At 45.7% G+C, this 11,466-nt stretch overlaps 1 protein-coding gene across 1 annotated transcript in view; it reads left to right on the top strand.

Annotated features, from left to right (window-relative positions):
- LOC124544995 (ribonuclease P protein subunit p29) overlaps positions 1–8,696 on the top strand; it is a 110,627-nt gene extending 101,931 nt beyond the window's left edge. Inside the window, exon 6 of the mRNA XM_047123751.1 lies at positions 8,291–8,696. The gene's annotated coding sequence lies outside the window, so the exon portion shown is untranslated. The remainder of the gene's footprint in view (positions 1–8,290) is intronic.
- The last annotated feature ends 2,770 nt before the right edge of the window (positions 8,697–11,466 follow it).

The raw sequence follows: 11,466 nt of genomic DNA on the forward strand, positions 1-11,466 counted from the left end.
AATGAAAAGTGCACAGGGAGCCTTTATTCAACAGTGGATATCAAATGACTGGTAATTATGAGGCTGTGACTCACAGAAACAGTACATTCATACCATACCCCACAAAATATAGATAAGGTAAACAGTTTGTTTGTTTTGTTTTAGACCATAAAAACAACTATAGTAGGATAAACAATAATACAAAATACCATACTATGATTTGACACAGTGGCCTAATGATTGAAGAAGCCTCTGTGGATTTGTGTTCGACCACAGTATAAGATTTTTCTTGTTGACAAATTCTGAGTTTGAAAATGAAGTTTTGATCTCACTTATTACAGTCAAGGGGCTCAGCATTCGTTTGCTGGGTACGGGCTTGGCGACCCCGGGGTTCCTGAGCTGGGGATTGGTAAGCGCCGGCAGTCCTCTGTCACCATAAGCTCTGAGCATACTTCAATGACCACCGTACGGCGCGGCGGTGGAATGTTGTGTGTCTCAGGGAGTGGGGATCGTGGCTTGACCGCCCGGATCGTGAGGATGGAATAAACCTCTATAAACAACCCCTCAATCTCAAGGTGTGCTGCGCGCTGATGATGAGATGCATGGCTGTTGAGGTGGAACAGTCGTTAGCGGGCAACCTCTGGGGAACCTGCCGCACCTCAGTTGTACAAGGCACGCGGGGCTCTGTCTAGGGGGACTTGTAGTTCCTTAGCTGCTCGTGGGACCAAGATGGATCCTTCGAAATCCTCTTTTCTTCCTCCCAGCGGAAAGGGTGGGCCGCTGGAAGGTTCTAACACCCAGTCTCTTAAGAGGGCCTATGCAGTCAGTCCCCCTGACTCCGGCACTTCTTTGACAAGTCCAGTCTTAGGTAACAGAATGCATTCTGGTAATCCGAATGTGTTTCTCATTGTGAAACGGAAGGAGGGTAGTTTCGAGAAGGTTTCGCCCTTCTATATACAAAAGGGATTGGAGGGAATCTGTGGCTCCTTAAAATCGGTGAAGCGCTTACGTAATGGGACCTTGCTAGTGGAAACTTCCACTTCCTAGCAAGCAACTAACCTCCAATCTGCTAAATGCCTTGGAGAGTATGCCATAGACACTGAACTGCACAGCACCTTGAACTACAGCAAAGGTGTTGTAACATGTCGGGATCTAGTTGACATTCCCAAGGAAGAACTGCAACGTGAGTGGGCTCCGGAAGGTATCGTTGATGTCCAACACATCATGAAGAGGGTTGATGGCACTCTTGTCAAGTCCGACTCCTTTATTCTGACCTTCAGTAGCACAAAACTTCCTGAACATGTTAAAGGTGGCTTCCTTCGCCTTAGTGTGAGGTCTTATTTCCTGACCCCAATGCGCTGTTTTAAATGCCAGCGTTTTGGGCATACCACCTTAGGCTGTAAAGGCGAAGCGACTTGTCGAAACTGTGGTCAGGCTGTTCATGAAGGAGTTGGTTGCTCGTCTCCGGCTAAATGTATTAATTGCTCTGGGAACCACCCTGTTTGGAGTAGGGACTGCCGAATATTTTTAGAGGAACGCAAGGTCCAGGAAATAAAAACAACCAAGTGTATCCCCTATGGTGAGGCCAAGAAGATCTATAAGTCGATGCAACCTCCCACATTTGCTACATCTTTTGCATCCCTGGTTCAGAAGCCTACTCCAAAAGTCGATGCCTCAACGCAGACTGAGGTGGTGAGCGTTGGCAATAACACCTGCAGCTGTCAGTGCACTTGCAACGCAGCCAGTGTTTCAGAGCCAGTAGCCCCTACTCGAACGGCAGACAAAGGTACAGTGGCGAACTTGGGCCAGCCCCTGACGCCTCCAACAGCTGAGGCTGTTCCCAAGCCCAGTGCGCCAATTACCACTCCCACATCAGCTCCCCCAAAGTCCACCAAATCACAGAAAGCTACTGTACAGCAGCAACAGCGGGTCAAATCCCGTGGTAAACCATCTGACCATGCGGATGTTGTTTTACGTGAGGCTTCATCTGACTCTTCCCCAGAGTTGATGGAGTACGATGTATGTGTGGGGCAATCATCTCGTCCCACGCCTGCTCCTCCACCTGCTGCGGTCTCCCCGCCCCGTCGGAGAGACAGGATGAAGGTGCTACCCCCAACATAGATGGCTCCCATACTTCAGTGGAACTTGCAAGGATTCAGGACGCATGTGGAGGAACTTCGTCTACTCTCTCAGGGTAGACCACTGTGTCTCTGTCTCCAGGAGACGTATTTCCATCCATCATACTCCCCTGAGATACGAGGCTATACACTCCACAAAAAGGACGACCTGCGTGGAGAGAGAGCTAGAGGAGGCGTAGGTATTTTCGTCAGGACGGACTACCACTCCTCGCCTCTCTCACTTACGATGACTTTACAGGCCGTCGCTGTGTCCATGCACGTACGTCATCCATTGACTGTATGTTCACTTCACTTGCCCCCACATGATGCTCTTGATGAAGCAGCCCTCACCGACCTTCTTACACAGCTCCCCCAGCCATTCATTATTTGTGGTGATTTTAATGCCCACAATGTGCTTTGGGGCTCTCCAATTACCTGCCCCAGGGGTAGAGCAATTGAGAGGCTTCTCCTGTCATCCTGTGCCTCCTTGCTCAATGGAGGACAGAGTACTCATTTCTGCATGGCGACTGGGTCGTTCTCTGCCATTGATCTCTCGCTTTGCTCTCCAGCTCTTGCCGCCAGTGCTCACTGGGAAGTGGTCACTGACTTGCATGGCAGTGATCATTTCCCAATCTGGATTCACCTGCCAGATGGCGTGGGCCCCGAAAGGAGACCACCACGATGGGTTCTCAGTGGAGCTGACTGGACACATTATAGCCAGTTGGCTCAATTCGAACACTGTGCGAATGTTGAGGTGTGGGTGGATCATATTACCAAAACGGTCCTCCACGCCGCTGCAGCATCCATTCCACAGTCCACAGGCCACCGGAAGAGGCCACCTGTGCCTTGGTGGAGTGCCGAATGCTGCTCTGCAATCAGGACCAGGCGTGCGGCTCTGCATCGGTTCAAGTGTCGGCCGACTGCTGAGAATCTTGCAGCCTTTCGGGTGGCGAGGGCAAGATGTCGCCGCAATATCGTGAGAGCAAGAAAAGGTCGTGGCAAAAGTTCCTGAACACCATTAATCGTTCAACCAAAAGTTCCATTGTGTCGGAGACCATCAGGAAAATTTCTGGCAGAGGAGGGAGGTGCCCCATAGCTGCTGTAATGAATAACGGCACTCTCCACACGGATCCGCGAGACATTGCCCAGACTATGGCAGTGTATTTTGCCACAGTTACTGCAACAACCAGTCAGGATCCAGGTTTCCAGCGTCATAGAGCGATTGCTGAGAGATGTAGTCTGAACTTCCAGTCCACCTCTCATGAAGTTTACAACTGCCCATTTTCTATGTGGGAGCTGGATTCTGCATTGTCTGGAGCTCGTGACACATCCCCTGGTCACGACAGGATCCATTACAGTATGCTATGGCACCTCACAATGCGCAACAGAGAAATCCTCCTCGCACTTTTTAATGCCATTTGGGCATTGGGTCACTTTCCTGACGCGTGGCGTGAGGCAGTTTTAATCCCTTTTTTAAAACCTGGGAAAGACCGCACGAGCCCAAGTAGCTACCATAGTGTTGCCCTCACTAGTTGCATAGGGAAGACCTTGGAGCGGATGGTCAACCGCCGCCTTGTCTGGATGTTAGAATCCCGGCAACTCCTTAGTCGCTTTCAGTGTGGGTCCAGGAGGTTTCGTTCCACCTTCGATAACCTTGCCCTCCTGGAGGCGGCTATACAACAAGCTTTCCTATGCCATCATCACCTTCTAGGTGTATTTTTCGACATTGAGAAGGCCTATGATACCACTTGGAGGCGTCTCATCCTGGAGCAGCTTCACGAATGGGGTTTTCATGGTTGTCTTCCTCTTTTTATTCAGTCTTTCCTCTCGCTACGATATTTTATATACCGAATTGGTGACGTCCTGTCTGATCGCTTTGAGCAGGAGAACGATGTCCCTCAGGGTAGCGTTTTAAGTGTGACTCTCTTTGCCATCGCTATTAATAGCATTACGTCCATAGTGAAAAGTCCTGTCCAGTGTTCTTTGTTTGTGGATGATTTCTCTTTGTTTTGCTCTTCTTCAAGCCTTGCAACGACAACTCGTCAGTTGCAACTGACGATTAGGCGTTTGGATGACTGGGTGCAGAAGAGTGGTTTTAAGTTTTCCACCGAGAAGTCTGTATGCGTTCTTTTTAACCGTTCTCGTTCGATTTTAAACTTTCCTGAGTTGCGGTTGAGGGACACTATTCTTACTTTTACAGACACGGTGAGATTTCTGGGGCTCATTTTTGACTCGAGGCTCACGTGGTTACCTCATCTTAAAGACCTGAAACGGCGGTCGCTTCAGGCTTTAAGTATTTTAAAATGTCTTTGCCACAGTACATGGGGAGCTGACAGGACTTGTCTGCTCCAGTTTTACAGGGCGTTTGTGCGATCTCGGCTCGATTACGGATGCACGGTGTATGGGCCTGCGAGGCCTTCTTACTTAAAGATGTTGGACGTTGTGCACCATGAAGGGCTTTGTTTGGCCACTGGGGCATTCCGAACTAGCCCCATACCAAGCCTCTGTGCAGAGGCAGGTGAACCGCCACTTCATATGCGGCGACGGCTACTTACGGTATGCCAGGCGTATAAAACTTTGTCCACACCTGCATACCATACCGTTGCTCAGCCTCCTCTGGCACGGTTATTTCATAACCGGCAAGGTGCGACGCAGCCGTATGGGATTCGCGCACAGGATTGCCTCGCTGCGATGTCTATGGCTGGTCTTCGTGTTTTACGTCGAGGTTGGAGCAGATCTCCACCTTGGCTCCTCCAGAGACCCAAACTTATTTTACATTTGACTCGTTTTAAGAAAGATGGCATGCCAGATTTTACATTCCAGTCACTGGTTTTTAACATTTTAGATGTGCATCACGGTTTCACTGTCGTTTACACTGATGGCTCCAAACAGGAGAATTTCCTTGGCTGTTCTGTGGTGTTCCCTGATCACGTTACTCGGATTCACCTCCCTGCTGAATATACCATTTTCGCAGCGGAGCTCCACGCGATTCTGAAGGCACTGGAGCAGATGCATCGTGTTCAGGGCGATAGATTTCTTCTCTGCTCCAATTCTCTTAGTGCCTTACAATCACTGCAGAACCTATACCCAACTGAGGAGATGGTCCAGCTGATATATGACCAACTGTACTTGCTCCAACGGCGGGGTAAAGAGGTATCCTTCTGCTGGGTGCCTGGTCATGTCGGCATATGGGGCAATGAACAGGCCGATCGGGCTGCCAAGGAGGCCTGCAGAGAGCAGGATGTGGACCAGTGTCCTATCCCCTTGCAGTCAGTCATTGCTGCACTCCACAGGAAGTGCATGGAGTTGTGGGAGGACGAATGGCTGGCGGTGACGGCCAATAAACTGCGGTTGGTAAAGTCAACCACTCGGCCGTGGCGTTCCTCCTGCCGGTTGCTCAGGCGGGAAGAGGTGGCCTCACACGTCTTCGGATCGGGCACTGTCCTCTCACACATAGCTTTTTATTACGGCGGGAGGATCCTCCGTTTTGTGACGCTTGTGGTGTGCACATCTGTGTCCGGCACATTTTAACAGACTGCATTTTATACCGTGATGCAAGGGCAGAAGCACAAGTTGATGAGGATCTGCCTTCTGTTTTAGCTAATGATGAGACGAGTGTGTCTAGGGTTTTTAAGTTTTGTGATGTGTCTGGACTCTGGCCTAAACTTTTAGGCTGGAGGTTTTAGTGTATTGCAGAGTGGCTGACTCCTCCCCTTTTTTCCTTGTGGTCAGCCAGCCACTTCCATCTGCTACATTGTTTTAGCTCCCTCTATCATTTTCTTCCTGTGTTGTCCATGTTTTACTGCTGACACCCTGCTTCATCCCACGCTTCGGTGTTGGTGAGCACATATTTTTCAATGATTGTTACCCGTGTTTTATGTTCCGTTTTATATTCCTGTTCTGGGATTTTTCTTGACACCCATCTCCCTATGTTACTGAGCGGGCGCTGAAGACCTTGCTGTCGTGCGCCCAAAAACCCCTCTACTACTACTACTACTACTATTACAGTCAGTAACAAATAACAAAAACCATGTTTGTTTACAATACCACAAACATATAAATCTTATGTTATAATAAAAAATTAATGTAAAATCTTCCTAATAATGTAAAGTCCTTGGGGGAATTAAATTGTTTACTTTATAGCTCTGAAGTTTTGTACAGGACTAAGCACCTCAACTATTCAGCGGGTTCAGAGTGACTAATGGCATTGTAGACTTACATGATGGCCTGTTGGATTTCTTCGTTGGAAGGACAAGAAGAAGGAAGGAGAGAAAAATTGGATTTTGTGTCCCATCAAACAAGGTCTCTACAGATGGAGTGCTGAAAAGGATTTTTGAATGAAAGTATTTTTGTAAACATTTTGCATTATGTAGGGGCAATAAACAAGGGGTGTTCAAAAAGAAACGAGCCGGAGGCATAGTTACAGAAACCAGCACCTGTATGTTAGAAGTATTGACCCCAGCTGTTGAGACACTTGTTCCACTGTGATACAAGGGGGTGAATGGCTCCCATAAAATTCCTGGGGCTGCGATGTTAACCAGTTCTGCACATACAGCTGGACATCGTCATCTGAGGCGAATCGTTTGCCCCTCAGCCTTTTGAAGGGGACCAAAAATGGCATAATCAAAGGGAGAGAAGTCGTGCACAGATCTTCAGATAGCCAGGCAAAGCAATAATGTGACCCACATGTTCTTGTGTAATGCAGATTGTGCTTGCAGCTTCTCTCTGAGTGATAAGACGATCATCCTGAATCAATCTGCAACATTTTCCTTGTGAAACTCGGTGGTCGCTGTCACAAGACGTCCAACTCTTTGTTTGTCACGCAGGTCAGATGTTCCTGCCTCAACATTTTTAAACTTACTCACCCAATGATGCACAGTGCTCACATCAATACAGTCACCATAAACTGCTTTAATTCTCTGATGAATCTCCTTTGGGATGACACTTCTGCTGTCAAGAATTCAGTGACTGCACGTTGCTTAATTTGCATTGACCGACCATCTGCACACGGTTCCATACTTAACACTGTAACAACACAACTGTTCAATGCTAAGGCTTCCTGCCAACTGGAGCTGTAGAGAAGAGGCTGTGGAACAAGCCAGTACCTGCCGTATACCGATGCTGCCAACTGTTGAAGAGTTACGAAGGTGGAGGCATTACTTTTCAGTCAACCCTCGTAAATAAGATTCTATTTGGTGTTTTGGTTGGCGAAGAAATGTTTCCATTGCAGAGAATGAGTAAAGGTAAGGAGGTCCCTTACAAGTCCAGTATGGTTGAACTTAAGTTTTGGGCCAAAGGGGAGGTCTTTATGAAGTATTGAGTTTCATTGTAAAAGTGACAACAGTGTTGTGGAATGGGTGTTCTGGAACAGTGTGTTCATGGAAGGTGGAGGAAGTTTTGGGGATGTGGAGGGTGGAATAAGTCAGCAAGATGGGTGCCCAAATTAATGGTACTGTGCTCTATTAATACTCAGTGCGGACTGACTTTAAGAAAGATTATTCATTGAAACCTAAAGAAAGACTGATTGTAGCTCTGTCACCTGTTTCTATTAAAAAAAACTGGTGTAGGAAGTATCTTTTCAGAATGTTATAATACAGAGCAGTTACATATTCAGAACAACAGAAAATACGAGAATAATAGGCCATACTTATAGGTATCTGCAAACAAAGTTATTTCATTTAACTATAAACCTTATAATCTTTAAATGGCATTAGACTAGGTTCTGTTTTGATGAGCGGATTTTAGCATGGCCACCAAGATTTTTTTGCAGAAACTCAGACTGTCCACTTATGATTGGACACTCATGAAAGTAAAATGAGAATATTCTGGCAATTGGGACTATCGATGCCTTGTTTGAAAGGGGGTTGTGGTTGGGAATAGGGAAGATTAAAAGGAAAGTGTTGGTCACTCAGATTCCAGGATGTAGTGAGGAATACAAGTGACTCGCCCTCTCTTTTTTGCAACTTTCTTCAACATACCCCCACCCCCCACCCCCCAAAAAGAGAGAGAGAGAGAGAGAGAGAGAGACCCAGAACTAATAGTTGCAGAAGCCAGACAAATTTCATGTACTAATATTGTTATTTCCTCAAACTAATTCATTGTTAAATGATGTATATGGGAGATACTCTGGTGCAGGAGTTCATTGTGCCACACCAAGTGGAGCATTTCATTGTAATTCTTGTTACCTGTTGCAGATTTTGGTTGTACAGCAGTCTTTTGTCTTGGCCAGTGTGGTGTGCTGTGAATAAAAGGTGTGAAATCCTTTTTTTAAGAGAACACAATCCAATAGAATAATGTAATGCTCCTGCTCTTCTCAACTGTTAAATATATTTATACTTCCATTGTAATAGCAGTGTATTCCAAAATAACAAGTTTGTTGTAATGTTATAAATGTTACCCAAGAGAAGCATAATTTTTACATGTCTCCATTAGATGCCTGGTTTTGTGTTATCTGTATGTCACCTGTGAAGCTGGTGATTTGATGTGCATGAATTATCATGTATGACATATTTTGCAGTTTTTAGGAAATTAAAAAAAACTGTTAATTCCAGATAAATATTGTAAAATAAAAATGTAATAGCAGAAATGTATTGTTTATGTATACAGGCTGTCAAAACTGCTTGGTTGTGTTTTTGGTAATGATAAGATTGTCCATAATCCAAAACTTGTACATAAGAAAATTATAGCTAGATACAAAATAATATTTATTATAAATGATTACTTTAGTCTTAAAAAAAAGTATTAGAACATGGAACAATGGAAACTCCAGGCAGGTATAAAACAATGTAGGAAAACACAGATTGCTACTTACTGCAAAGATAACACTCTAATTCACAGGCAGGCACAATTAATAGACATTTACACATAAACTTTCAACCTCAGCCTTCATCGGAAAAAGAGAAAGAGAAACACACACCATGCATTCACACAAGCAAGCACATCTCATGCACACATGACCGCCAACTCCAACAGTTCGGGCCAGAATGCCATAAAACGTGAGTTTGTCATCAAGTTGAGAGACAAATCTGGTACATTAAACTCAGTTGTCACACTGCAAGCTTTTGTAAAAAAAAAATGCCAGTATTTTGGCTCCATTCGTTAACCATGTCCAGTCGATTTCATTTCTTCCCCTTATGAAGTTTCAGTGCCCCGTTGTAGAGCAACCAAAAACCAGAAGGGAACCATTGTTCAACATACAGTGTCTATCGCAAGAGCAAAGCACTTTGTGACTATGACGCACACTTACACCTTGAGGACTGTCACTACACAACTTCAACCAGAGCACACCAGTAGTTTTCAAACCATGAGGCTTCTTCAAAACCAACTCAGTGGATGCTTTCATTCTGAAGGAACTTTTGACACTTTGTTTCTTTTCTCGGATCATTGTGAAGTCCCTGTCACAAGGTTGGAAACTAGTACCCGAACATAAAAACTTTTGATGTGTATCTGTAAAGTACTTGCAGTTGACCAGATACACTCCTACAAAATGAAAAACAAACACAGTGGCACAAGTGAATAAGACCTATCATACTTGCACTGTACACTATGAGAGGGTGGTGCATGCAATGAACAAATACGCAGCACTGCATACACACCAGGAACCTCGTTATCGGCCGTGGATTGTTGCTAGCTGTGCAGCGGTTGGTCACTGCCAGAGCCAATGGCAGCCAGTTTGATGTGTCATACAGAGCTCCTTTGGTGTCTACAACATTGTTAGCATGCCGCGACAGTGTGTACATGAACCATTTGTGCAATTGGTGGAGTTTGAATGAGAGCATATGAGCGAGGGCATATAGTAAGAGCGAGGGCATATTGTGAGCCTACAGGAGGCCAGGTGGACGTACCGCAGAATTGCGCAACATATGGGGGTGCGAGGTCTCCACAGTGCATCAGTGTTGTCACCAATCGCCAGTGGAAGGTGCACATGCCTGTCAACCTGGGTCTGGAGAGTGATGACACATACATGCATGCCAAGACCGTCGCATCCTACGAAATGCCATTCTGGACCACACTGTCACTTCACAACTTAGGGACACTGTTGCTTCAGGGGTATCAGCAAGAACCATTCGCAACCATCTCCATGAATCAGGGCTACGGTCTGTGTACCTTTAAAGCGTGTTCCTTTCATGCCGCAACATCATTAACCCACCTCCAGTGGTGTCACGATAGGCGTTTATGGAACGAAGAATGGAGATGTGTTGTCTTCAGTGACGAGAGTCGCTTCTGCCTTTGTGTCAGTGATGGTCGTACACGTGTGTGGCGTCATGCAGGTGAGTACCAAAATCAGGAGTATATGTGACAGAGGCTCAAAGGGCCAACGCCCAGCGTCACCATGTGGAGAGCAATACCCCACACTGGCCGTACTCCTCTGGTGGTCATCAAGGGAACATTGAACAGTGCGTGGTACATTCAAACCATCATCCAACCCATCATGCTACCATTCTGCAAGGTGATGTGTTTTTCCAACAGGAAAATATGTGTTCGCATGTATCCCGGCCACCCTCTGTACTCTTGAACATATATCTCAACTACCCTGACCAATGCAGTCTGTCTCCCATTCAGCATGTTTGGGACTGGATGAAATATCATCTTGCGTGGACTGCACGTCCAGCACGAACACTGGCCCAACAGAAGCACCAGGTGTAAATTGCATGGCAGGCCATTCTGTAAGACTACATTCAGCGCCTTTACAATTGTCTACATGGGAGAATTTCAGCCTGCATTGCTACAAAAGAAGGGTATACACGGTACTAGCACTGACATTGTGTGCACTCTGTTGACTGTGAGTTACTCACATGCATATGGCTCTGTCTGTGTGATAGTGTTTTTTACATCCTAAAGAATGTGTCAATAAAATTTCCCCCTGCTGGGGTGATGAATTCGTGGTGTTCTTTTTCATTTTCCAGGAGAGTAGAAATAAAGCACTAAAACACTCCAGTTATTGTTCCGTTTGACACAGCCACCATCCAATGAGTTTGCATTCCATACCTTCTTCAAGTGTATTGTAATTGTTCATCACAAATTTAAAGAGACAGGAACTATCTCGGCTGAACTTCTCCTTTACTGTGATGTTTCCAGTACCAACGTCATGAACCACAAAATTATACAGCAACAGCTGTCTGCAATAGAACGCTGTGGAATGTGTCAATGTACGACAAAGTAAAACCTGTTGTGGGTCAACACACATAACATGTGTATTGTTCCTTTTAGCCATTTCCATATTGTTTATCACTTTGTATGCTTGGTCTACTTTTGCATGATGCAACTGACTCAAGTTTGATATTGTGCAGTTCTGTTTTGTCTGAAGATGCAATCATTTTGTTAAACAACAAATTACACCATCTGCAAGTATCTGATCTAAGCCTTCTGA

This window comes from Schistocerca americana, chromosome 8, assembly GCF_021461395.2.
Source record: "Schistocerca americana isolate TAMUIC-IGC-003095 chromosome 8, iqSchAmer2.1, whole genome shotgun sequence".
Taxonomy (NCBI): domain Eukaryota; kingdom Metazoa; phylum Arthropoda; class Insecta; order Orthoptera; family Acrididae; genus Schistocerca; species Schistocerca americana.